Source organism: Tachypleus tridentatus, chromosome 10, assembly GCF_004210375.1.
Source record: "Tachypleus tridentatus isolate NWPU-2018 chromosome 10, ASM421037v1, whole genome shotgun sequence".
NCBI classification, from domain to species: Eukaryota; Metazoa; Arthropoda; class Merostomata; order Xiphosura; family Limulidae; genus Tachypleus; species Tachypleus tridentatus.
Window position 1 is genome coordinate 81,654,565 of NC_134834.1, and position 13,171 is coordinate 81,667,735.

General features: G+C 35.5%; 1 pseudogene across 1 annotated transcript in view; it reads left to right on the top strand.

Annotated features, from left to right (window-relative positions):
* The first annotated feature begins 355 nt into the window (after window positions 1-355).
* Window positions 356-13,171, top strand: part of LOC143229707 (ephrin type-A receptor 4-like) — a 199,906-nt pseudogene continuing 187,090 nt past the window's right edge. The window contains exon 1 of the transcript XR_013016011.1: window positions 356-604. The product of XR_013016011.1 is annotated as an ephrin type-A receptor 4-like (transcript). The remainder of the gene's footprint in view (window positions 605-13,171) is intronic.

Here is a 13,171-nt window from a genome sequence, read left to right on the forward strand (position 1 = left end):
TTTTTTTTTAAGTTAGCAATTCCCGTTTATTTAAGGTTTTTCATAACACTTATATTAGTGTTAATTTTCAAATTGGAGAAGTTAGAAATAATTTCGAAATTTCCCTTTCACATTGAATCTAGTTTATTTTTTGTTTTCTTACGTAAAATACAAATAATTTCGATATTTAATGAATCTGTTAATTTACCTCAATATCACTGACACAGTGAACGTTTTGATGCTATTTATATCGATTTTTTATACAGTAAGTTAGGTTTTAGACCGTCACAATTAAGTTCAAAATAATAAAGTGATTTAATAACTGATTTCACTTACTTTTCACTATTAGACGTATCTCAAACCTGTCTAAAATTGCTGTCATCGCATTCTTTTAAAACGAAGCCCGTGAAATCCAACGAATTGCAGCATCCGGAAATGACATCACGCATTCGAAATAAGCTGGGCGGAGCATGAGAGAGTGCTCAACGGAACATTGGAGGGGTAAATTATCAGAAGAGAAAACTGTCATATGCAGTGATGGCGTCTGCTCGAAGAGGTTCGTGGAACGTATTTTCTGTACTGGCGTTACTCGTCTGCTGCTTTAGACTTTTGGCGGGTAAACAAGGTAAGACTTTTTACCAATTTTGTACCTATGAAAGATTCTGCCCAACTGACGTTTGATTGTAAGCTGTTTTCATCATTTTAGAGGCTTTGAAAAACACGGATTCGTGGAATGCAAAGATGAGAACCAGGTAGGTATTCTAAAGGGCAGCACAGTTGTCAGGCCGAAAGAGAGCGGCTACACACTAGTTCACGTGTCTGCAGGTTGCGTCTCCTATAGCTTGTGCAGGTTTCCTATGGTTTAGAGAACAGTTTTTAAGTTAATTTTTTTAGCTTAAAAAGTTCTTGAAAACTATATTCAAATAACTCATCTTTGTAGTGATTATTTGTTGGCAGTGAAACGAACTTTATAATATTTCACTGAAATATGATAAACTACATTAAATTACCGTAACTTCCTTCGTTCGAAATAAGATAGCCACAGAAAAAGGTAATAAAGACTGGTAATGAGGATACACCAATATTGTCAACTTTAGTTTTGTCAGTAATTCTACGACCATATTTTATAAGTACTGAAAAAGGTTTATGTTCGTTTTTTAAAACAATAGTATAGTTACTTCTCAACGTTGTTTTGGATATGAATTTTGTTTTAGAGAAATAGCGATTAATGTCTAATGATTTATGTAGAAGCATATTGACATTAAAAACAAGCATTCGAAGTCGTTACCGACCATTGGCCACATACAGCGACTGTAAATTTTAACAACAGAGTAAGGTAAGTAACGAAAGCTCAAATTTTTGCATTAAATACAAAAATAATTAGTCTGTATTTTTAGAAACACTTAATAACACAGATTTAACAGTGATTTTGTTACGTTTTAGCATAATACTTAATAATAGCTAATAAAAATACTTCGTTTTTTTGTTGCTGTCACGCTTTAATTGGTATATTACGTTCAACATTGGTCGACGTTTCGTGTTGTTTGCAAGATGGGTTTAATAGTGGTTCGGCGTTTTGTGTTGTTTAAGTTTTATGAGAACTCTTTTACATTTTGATTTTTGTAACTGTGCACACGGTTTGGTTTTAACAGTAGCTCGAAGTTTTGTGTTGCTTGCCGCATGATTTTACTGGCGGTTCGACGTTTTTTATATTTAAAACTACTTGTGGCGTGGTTTTAACAGTGATTTGACTTTTTGTTATTGTTTGTATCATTACCTGCGAGATTGTTTTAACAATTGGTCAGAATTGTATCTGTTGATTAAAATATGTTTGTCCTTTTCTTTCATTTATAATAACATAATTTATTAAAGTATGTATTTTAACAAGCTGTATAGAGGTTAACTTGTACGAATATTTAGCAACCATTTTTATTGCTACCAAAGCACGTTGTTTGTTAGAATGTTTTGATTATTCTTCCATCATACGTTTGTACTAATTTCCACATAGAAAACGCTAGGGGCAGCATATCTGGTGGGAATACATTCGTAATATATTGCTGTGACGAAGTTGCAGAGAAGCTGGTGTTATAAGCAGGTAGAGGATGTCGTGTTTGAAAATTGTTGTTACATTTGTTAGAGAAGACTTCGCAATGATTTCGACATGATATCGTATTAATTTATAATCGTCTTCGTATGTGTACATATTATATTCACGTTGTTGAATAATGTTGGTATACGGTACCAGCAAAACTTTCTATGACTGTGTTGTGGTAGAGTTCAAACCTGCAAGTTCCTTAAGGGGAAATATATCCTTAGACTGAGGCAAAATACTGAAAAAAAAAAAAGAACCGTAGCTGACGTTTCCAGTTTTTGTGTACGAATGTTCCTAGCCACTCCTTACGGGTGATAGAGCGAGATCAGCGCCTCCGTCTCAGCCAAACACTCGACTAGCTAGCGAGGGCATGAAGTTAGACAAGCAGGCAAACCGGGCGTAGCCGGGAGCGATAGACAACACAGCCGTATCAGACAGAAGGTAGCTGCCGGTCGGTTGAACGTATTTCGCTATACGCAGCAAGCGTTGTTGAACCCACGTGACGAAATGATTTTGAACGCCCCTGTAATTTGGTTCAGTGGCGTAGCGTCGTAACCAATCAAGGCTTTCTGAGCATATTTTTCATGCTAACCCAAACAGGAAGCATGCAGCGAAACATCGAACGAATAATAAAGCAAGATCGTAAAAAAGCTCAGTTTTTTTAAGCGTCACGTTGTAATAAAAAGCTACATTTTGTCTCTAAAATAGAAATCGCTGAACTGTGACTTTGTAATAAGCAAATATCTTGAACCGAGTAAAATACACAAAACCCCAAGAATTACCAACAACTTAGGTGGTAGATCAGAGCAAATATTAAACCATACAGCCTTATTTCTTTTGTATAAGATGTGGATTTTGATACAGTATAAGGGGAAATATGATCTATATTACAATTCATCAGTAAAAAAACTACTAAAACTTAGGTGTATAGCAACATAGCGTCGGTCACTCATGTGCCACTTGTGTATGATTTTTGTTGTATTAGTAAATGACGTGTAAACAGGTTCCATTTTATACCACATGGTGGCGATAGTGTCCTGTTTCCTTCTACGTGTTGTAACTTGAGTATTAGAGAATGCCTTTTTACTGTAATTATCCTGTCTCAAATGAGTGACTCTTTATATTTTGTTATTTTCCACAAGTTACATTTAACAGCAAATTCTTAGTTATAGGAATTATTTCAGTTTTATATACCTGTTTGTCAGTTTCAAGGAACTGTGCTAATATATCGGAATCCTCCCTCCACCTTCTCAGTTAACTTAAGGGAAACGTGAAAGGGGTAAAGCTTAGTGTCTGTAGTCAGTACTGGGGTCAGCAGACAGAATATTGATTCTTTTTTGTGATAAAGGAAATCCTGACCCATTGAAGCAGAATTAGCAAGTTTGGCTACGATCGGAAGCTATTGTTGGGGGGTAGCAGGGAAGAGGAGCTAAACATTTTAGGAAAATGTTATTCTTACAGTTACCTCCCCCCCCCCATCAAGGGTATAAGAAAAGATTATTGCTACAGTTAAACTCCCTTCCCTTCTTCAAGGGTATTGGTTATAACAAAGTAACAATAGTGGCATTGTATTTGGCACGAATAAGGTTTATTGTTCATGGGTTCCACGACCGTTTTCTTTTCTATACTTCATCTGTATTGGCCAACGCCGATGACACCGCGATTGTCTCCTGAAAACAGCCATATGCCTAGGATGGAACAAATAGGCCAGTCAGTGATTTATATACAATAATACGGGTAGATCTCTCTCTCTCTCTGGGTTGTCGAATATAGACTGTAGTTTAAAAAAATGTGTTTTACATTGTACAGTTGTCATTACTAGTTTACAACGGGTCTTAAAGCAGAGGGCGTTGGTAAAATTATTTCACAAATTATAATGTATAAATATAGTTTCATCACAAATCTGTTTTGGAGTTAATTAGAAATTGATCACGTATTTAATATTTTCCCTCTCATCTTTTATCCAGTTTTCTTAAATCTCCCACTGTAAATTTAATGGAGTCCTGTTAGTAAATGGTATTAAAACAAGAGTCCCAGTAAATTTTAAGACAATATAATTACTGACACTGGAACCACTTGTATCACAGTTTAAAATGAACTTTTCTCTTGGGTTCTTTCACTTCAATAATAAAGTTTCCCAAAGTTTCCCATTCGATGAATATTATACTTATCCTGCGTCTTTTCTTCCACTAATGTATTGAAGTTTGTTGTTTGTAATTGGTAATATCAGTTTGTATATAGAACAGTACCGTGTACGTTGTATGTTCATCGACTTAGAATAAAATTTCATAAAAACAATGAAGTCATGGAACGGTTAAAGAATCCAGAATCAGTTTAAACTTCAGTGATTATATGTTTTGTTTAACTTTCTTTTTATCAAAATTATCTTCTATTTTCAATTTCAAATTAAATACTTGAAATTTTTCCTTACAACAGTTCTGGTTGAGGTTCCTTGTATTTTATTAAAGGTTGTTTGAAAGTTATATGTGTATAATACAAGGATAAATGTGTATCGTCTTTTCTTACTACTATTTTCTGGTTTAGGAGTCGGTCATAATGTAGTAATAGCATTGGTATAGCGAATAAAGACTTCGCATTGCTGATAAACACGTTACCAACACAAGACCGTCTTTGTAGCTACGAGAAAGTATTTCACAGGAACTATTTTGAGTCAATATTTAGTTTTGATTAGAGTGACCTGGAAAGTTTCTGTCACGGTTTAAAATATTGTACACCGATTAACATTAACAGTGCTAATTTCCAAGGGTTTCTTATTTTCTGATAGAAAGAAGGTTCCCCTCCCAAAGGAACAAACCAAAAACGTTCGAGTTATTGGGTTTCTTTTCATCTGACACGAAAAAGGAAGGTCTACCTGGCGAAAGCACCTCGTGGTATAAACGCAGTAATAACTACATTTGACAAGTGGTATTAACAAGCTACGGTTCGTTATCAAAGCCAATAAAAAAATCATTGTCTTTCGTGTCTTAAACCTGATTCTTATAGCAGATCGGTGTTTCCTCCTGGTACTGTTACAATTTAAGTTCGAACAGCGATTGTGTGTGCGTTGTTGTCAATAGCACTGTGCTCTAAACATGGGTTTTAACAGTTATTCGATGTTTGTGACGGTGTGTTTTAAGTGTGGTTCTAACAATAACACGTTGTTTGCTTTCTTCAGTCACATTTGTTTTTTTTAAGTAGTTTGAAATGCAGTTCACTGATGGTTCGTGTCTCACTGTACTTTAAACATCGTTTTGACATTTCTTGAGTGTTTGTAACACCATATTTGAATCGTGGTTTTAAACAAAAGACATGATCTGGTTTACTCGTATCGCCTTGCTGTAAGCATTACTGTAATACTGGTTCAGTGTTGTTTGTTTTAGTTGTATTGCTGTATTTGGGGGTTCGTTTAATATTAGTTCAGTGTTTTTTTGTAAAATTTTTGGTTTTTCTTCACATCGCGTATGTGTACACGAGTTTCTAGAACACCAAGTTTTGTGATGTTATATTTAGTAACTATTTCTATAAGTCTATGTTATTCAGTGGATATATGTTTAAAGCATTATGTGCTATAATAAACTGGTTTTCCAGTACAATTTGCTATCAAATATCATATACCTAAATTACAATAACTATGTAAATTTTGTTATACACACAAGATGATTATAAAGGCAGTGTGGTATTTAATAACAGTGTGTAGAGCGAAACGTGTGACATGATGGTGGTATATTCTTCACACGTGTATAAAGAAGAACGAGAAGCACATTTCTTGTATTCCTATGTCCCGGATGTAACCAGTCCTTGATGCAGGAGCTCGGTGCGTGTATAATATTTGTTCCCTCGCCCAGTTTCTCAGGTTCAGTTGTTTTGCTCTGGTGGTTATGTTACTCAGCTCACCATCTGTGGATCATGGGTTGGAATCCCCGTCATAGAACTTGTTCGCCCTTTCAGTCATGGGTCGTTATAATTTGTCAGTCGATTCCACTATTCGTTGGTAAAAGAGTTGTGGGGGACTTAATGCCTTCCTATATTATATCACTACTAAATTACGGGAAGTTATGACTGATATCCTATGCGCAGCGAAAGTAAGGAAACCAAATCAGTTGGTTTATTTATTTCCTCATATTTGTTCCTGCATTGTATTCCTCAGGTTTAAGTACCAGAATGTCTTGGGCTTAGTGGTTTTGCGTCCTTGTGTCCTATGTTGGGTTCTCTGTATCCTGTATTTAGCTTCATTTATGCTGAATGTAATTGATATCTTATCCCAGTAATCTGTTTGTTTTTTAATAATCAGGCACAACATTTGGTGAAAACCCGAATTTACAGTTATTCACAGCTTAATTCATTAGTGTATTACGTTTTTTTTCCTTTTTTCTATATTTCCAACTTAGTACATGAATACTCCTCTCATTAGTGTCTAGCTGTTCAAAATAGAGTTTTTAAATAATTAATCCAGTTATTGATCCATTGGTGTTATTTGTTTGTTCGGTGGTAGTTAGGTGGCTGATATTTAATCTGAGACAACTCTGAAATCTGTTACTTGCCATAAGGTTATTGATTTACGTCCACTCCAAGCTTGCTACGAGAGAACTGACAAGTACGTAATGACATATTCTTGTTGTTTTGTTCCAATCTATTCTATTCCAACTTGAACGTATTAACATCTCATTATTAAGTTTATATCGCACAAAGTGCACACTTTAGTTGGAAATGTTGTGAAACTTGCTTTTCCTCAAGATAATTATAGCTTCAGCTAAAGATAGGTAATATAATAACGTATTACTGCCTAATTATTTTTTACCAGCTTCGATTTAATGCAATATATTGTGACATTCAGAATGCGTATTGTTAGGTTTAAATAAGTTCACCCATAACGTAATTTTATATGAAATTGTTAAACTTCTGTAATAAATTACACTGGAAGTAATGGAAAGAAGAATTAGAGTCTGAGGAAAAAATCTACTTATGCTTTTATATATATCTACGTAAGCATAAGCAACTGATACATAGATTCAGCCCTAAATTTTGCACTCGGAACGCTTGGATTGTTCAGAAACTTACAAGAGTGGCGTATTTAGGTAGGGGCTAGCGAGAGTTTAGCCTCAGGGTCCATGGTCTTAATGAGGGCTCATTGATAATTTTATTCTATGTAAAATTACATGGGATGTAGGGCCAACTAAACCTTAAATCTATCACTGCTTAAAAATAGACGAAAATAGCGTATTTTAAACTGCAAATAATTTCTGAAAAGAGCAAACAACCACAGATTTAATTATTTTTCCGTTATCGTACTTTGAAAAAGACGTGTTTGTGTGTAGCATTTTATCAGAAGGCTGGTTTTCAGGGCGATAATCTCTGGCCAAACAGGGGCTTGAAACGACCAAGTTGTTAGTTCCAGAGTGTGGATTCGATTATCTGTGTCTTCTATCAGGTTGCCAGTGAATCGCGTTTTATTATTTACGGTCGTGGTTGCGTTATAAGAGTGACGGTCAAATCCTACTGTTAGATTAGTCGAAGAGTAGGAAGTGAGTACTGTTCACTAGCTAATTTCTCTTTAGTCTACGAATTCAACAATTAGGGACGACTTGCGCAGATATCTCGTGTAGCTTCGTGGAAATACCTGAAACGAACATTTTCTCTGTAAAAAAAAAATACGTGTATATTATTTTAAAATGGCGCCCCCTTTCATAACATTATTACTACTGCATGTAATCTGTCGAGTACAATATTCATGTTAACACGTTTTGTGTTTTAGCCAAGATATGTTTTTATAAGGACAATTTAATTTTACTTTTTGTGTGTTTGTGTATATCACAATAATACATATAACTGTCATAACATTGTATGCCTCTCAGATTCGTCTGGCTTTGTATGCCCAGGTGGTTATGGCGTTCGACTCGTATTCCGAAGGTTGTGGGTTCCAAACCCCATCCCACCAAATATGCTCGCTCTTTCAGCCGTGGGAGCTATAATGTGACGGTCAATCCCACTATTCATTGGGAAAAAGAGTAGCTGAAGAGTTAGTGGGTGGTGATGACTAGCTGTCTTCCCTCTAGTATTACACTGCTAAATTAGGGACGACTAGCGCAGATAGCCTTCGTGTATCTGTGCGTCAAATAAGAACAAACAAAAAGATTCGTGTAGGTCGAAATATTAAAATCGTGAATAATTTGCAAGATCAAAAACTATTATTCTGTCATTTACGAACATTTATTGGCACTTACTAACTTATCTCAGTCTTGCGTCGAGTTTGTTCGTCACGTTTGCATCATTAGGTTGTTTTTATTCTTGTTCTGTTCTGTGAACAGTAACGAAGTTAGTTTGTCATTTTAGAAGTTCAAGTCGTTTGTTTGTTTGTAGTTAAGCGCTAAGCTACACGATTGGCTATCTGTTCTGTTCCCACCACGGATATCGAAACTCAAGTCTTTGTTAATAGTGTGATTGGTATATGTAAAAACAAAAAATGTGCACAAACTCTATAATAAACGTGGTTTGATATTAGCAGGTCAGGTTTGTAAACGGCAGTTTCGCATTGTAAATACTTCAAAGGAAAAAAAATAATTGAGTTTTGTTTTTCACATTAATCCAAGTATTGTTTTTAGGCCTAACTGTATTTATTTATGCATAACAGATACATACGTATCATAGATTGGCAGAAGATATTGTTGTCAAACCTTAATAGACTTTCAGAACCGTACATGATATCACTAATATCACCTGACACTTTAATTATGGACTAATTTATGGTGTGATTTTATAGGTGGCTCCCCAGTGGCTCAGCGGTATGTCTGCGGACTTACAACACTAAAAACCGGTTTTCGATACCCGTGGTGGGCAGAGCACAGATAGCCCAATGAGTAGCTTTGTGCTTAATTCAACATAACTATTTTATAGGTGTATACGATACATTGTATTTGTTAAATGACAAGACCATTTCACGCATAACTGCTACTTTTGTTCAATCGTGAATAAATAGTCGAAGTTTCTAATACTTTGGCTTTCATATTCTTTAAATTTTGTTGTTAGGTTAGTATTATTGTTTGGAATAAAAGAGGTTCGATACGATTTGGTTTGTATGTAGTTAATAGCAGTAGCAGACCACTAGCATGAGTTTTGCTTTTGAGGGAGATGCTTGTCCACTGAAGTAATATAAATAAAACATTAATGGAATAGTGCTAATGAGACTATTAATATACTGAAGATAACATTTTGAAGGTCATATTGAAGATATAAAAATAGTGTGAACATGTAAAACTATAATCTTTTCTTTTGTATTCTTATATTCAAACAGAAAACCTCGAATATTTTAATATTTTTCAAAATCGTCTTTACGTTGGAATTATTCAACGGTTACCATGTCTTGGTGGCTCAGCGGTAGACATGATAACTCATAACACTGAAATTTGAAGTTCGAACTCTTTTAATGGGCACAGCTCATAGCATATTGCAAATAGCTACAAGTAAACAGCTGTTTGTTATGGGAATATAGTGGTGCTGCTGTTTTACAATGACATGTTATGATTCGTATAAGTAATAGCGTGCAAAATTTTACCAACTCGCTTTTAAGGTGTTTAAACGCTTTTAAAAAAGGCGGGTTGATGCACTGTGAACTGGAGATGGTGAGGTGGCTGGTGTAAATTTCACATTTAGTTCACAGAGAGAGAGAGAGAGACATGATTCATTCTCACCAGGTGCCATTATCGCACAAGATATAGATAAAGTAAATCAACATCAGCTGTGCTGTCAACTGTCATGCAGAACTAAACTTAGGTGTTTTGCTGTACTTATAACAGAACGAATCTTTCTTGTTTTACCAAAAACCTTTCATAATTCGTGCACATTTTCTTTTGTTCTTTTGTCTGTTTAAATGAAGAATGATAACGATATTAGACATTGGAAACTATCCTCAAATAAACACGAGATCACTCGGGTGAACGAAAAGTTTCTTCACGTGAAAGGAACATTGAATGCATATCACGTGTGGTATACAAATAGTTTAAGTTATTAGTAGATTCGGTGACTGTACCAAGCTAACGTTAATGAAAGAGCGGTACCTGATTGGGTGAGGCGAAATAGGAATGCTTCAGCCTTTCTATGCTGCTGACAGCATATGATGCAAGCATTTTTAATTTACCTCCGCTAAAATTGATAGTAGGCAGAATCACACAAGGCACGAACGATGGATTAATTCTACAAATCCCTGTTGCACTCAGAACAACCGTACCAGTTCCAGCCGTCATCCACTAATCAGTACACTGTAATATTCACACAGACAAGCGTGAAGTCTATTATAGTGTAGACTGGAGGAGAGTTATGACTCGGGACTTACATTGATAGAGGGAATGTTCTTTGTGGTCACCATGATATAATGGTGTTCTGGTCGTGTAAAATTTTCTTGTAAATTTTGATGAGTGTGAAAATTGAGAGAAACAATTTTTGTTCCTTTAGTTATCCGTGTTTTTTTTTTTAATTATTGTTAACTCAGCGTCAGTCAGAGGCTCCTCGGTGGCTGGGATCAGACATAAGAAATCCGGGATTTATCTGATTTTGGTGAAACTTGTACAACATGTATCTCACGGTGACGTATGACGAAGAGAATTTACATTTTCCAAATCGGACAAAATCTGACCGACCACATCATCAGTAGAAACCCCTTACTGCATGACACTGTTTCTTGTTGTGTAACTGACGTGAACTTGCTTCTTCTTTTCTGCTTACTGTTACTCCTGTTTCTCACACCAGAGTCCAACTGGTCTTCAGTAGATAGCTATAAACCACGCTGACTGGAACTTTGTTACTCTTTGGTGTTGAGGATGACAGTGGTGATACTGGCCTTTCTCCAGATCAAAAGTTAAGTAACAGTTTCTAACCTACAATAGACAATGAAGAAAGGTCACGAAATTGTATTTGAGTATTAAAAGAAAAGGTCATTATGAATGTGTAATCGTTGTGAGTAATGTGGTACGGTCACTCCAGAATCCCGTGTCTCTTTGACTGCTCAGTGAAGTACGTTACCACTGCATATGGATTTTGTATTTGGATACAGTTAGATTCCAGAATTTTCAGTGACGTTTCCAACACATCCAGGACACAATTACCTTGCTCTGCTACCCAAAAACACCAGAAAGAGATTTTGTGTTAACTAAGTTTGGGTGAAGTGATGCAAAAATAAAGCGCCATAGAAATGTAGATTTGAGATTTTTCATAAATAATATATAACATTTTAATAGTTTGATATCATTAAGAATTACTATGACCTTATTTTTTGGAACATACAATTAATTAACCAAAGTGAATGTATTTTTGAAAATCAAACTTTATTGATGGATTTTGACTGCTTATTCTATTTATAATTAATGTCATGAACTTGGATTTTTAGTCAGGGTGTGGTTCAGCATGAAACGAAACATACCTCGTACTTAGAACAATTCCGTATAAGAAGACACAGACGTAGCCATAGTGGTTAGAGTACCGTACTAGGAATCCTAGTAATCATGGTTCGTGTCCCGTTGCTGTAAAGTTCTGCTTCTCACTCTGTGTTCGTGAGTGCGTTATAATAGTAACGGTCAAGTCCAACTATTCAGTTTGAGTTGGCGATTAGTGTTGTTGATTATTTACCTTGTTTCTAGTCCATCGTTTCCAAATTTGGGACGGCTAGCATATATATAAGTAGATTTATGTGAAGATTAGAAACAAACATCATATGAGGTGGATAATAAAAACGTTGAATTATAAGTTGAATTCAATAAGAAGGTCTTCAGAGGCTGCTTAAAATTTTAATAAATTCACTGCACAACAATTGTTTTGAAAAGTTTTGCTTCCTGAAAAGTTTTTGCTGATTGTGACAGGTACCTGGTGGGTATGCACAAATATAGTTTTGGTTTTGTTTCATCACGTAGCAACTTTGAGAAATCGACAATTAACTGTTTACCGGCAATAACGTATTTAATTGCGTTTATGTTTCTAATACGCTATTAAGTTCCACATAATTAAAAGTGTTTTGCTCCTGATTTTTGTTTGTATTCAGTGTCCGGTGCATCACGTTGCAGTGTCCAACAGTAGTCAAACGATACCTTGATATCGTTTTTCCATTGTAGCAAAACTGAAGATTTAAATGAAACGGTACCTGATGGGCAAATTTGGATGTGATTTTCGTGATCAGCAGCCAAAAAATCTATAAGGAACATCCAACAGTGTTCAAGAAGCAAAATCTTTGTTGTGCAGTGTAATTAATGTCGTCAGAACAAATATAAAACCTTTCGTACTTGTAGGGCAAGGTGAAAGTGGAATGTTTAAAAAACGAAACGTTTTTTAATATGTGATGCCCGAAATCTTTTTTTCATTATTATTTCAAGATGGTTTTCTACTTTGGGAGTTTTAACAAACTATATATGGATATATTTTTCGTGATGAATTAATTGCACTATGTCGTCAGCAAATTATTCATTTGGATCTTTTCTCCATATGATATTCAGGATTGTAATCTGTTTGTAGCTTTAGTTTTATGGAAGGTTTGTTTGTTTTGAATTTCGCGCAAAGCTACTCCAGGGCTATCCGCGCTAGCCGTCCCTAATTTAGCATTGTAAGACTAGAGGGAAGACAGCTAGTCATCACCACCCACCGCCAACTCTTGGGCTACTCTTTTACCAACGAATAATGGGATTGACCGTCACATTATAACGCCGCCACAGCTAAAAGGGCGAGCATGTTTGGTGCTACTGGGATTCGAACCTGCGCCCCTCGGATTGTGAGTCGAACGCTTTAACACACTTGGCCATGTCGGGCTAAGTTTTATGGAAGGAGAATAAGTTATCCTTACCAGCAAGTTTCTTGTTAGGTATTTAATTATCATATTTTTAACGTTTTTTCTTTATGGCCGCGCGTTTTAACCACCATTTATAAGTAAGTGGATTACTGTATGTTGTATGGAAGCTAACTTGTGCTTGTACCCTAACTTAGTAAGAAAACACACAGGTTCGATAGACGCGTTGCCTCTTCTCTGAAGCCTTGTTTATAAAATAAAATTCATATTGAAAACCGAGATCAGATATTAGTTTTCAAAAAACTGCTTTCTGTGACACTTGCAATGAATAAAATGCACAA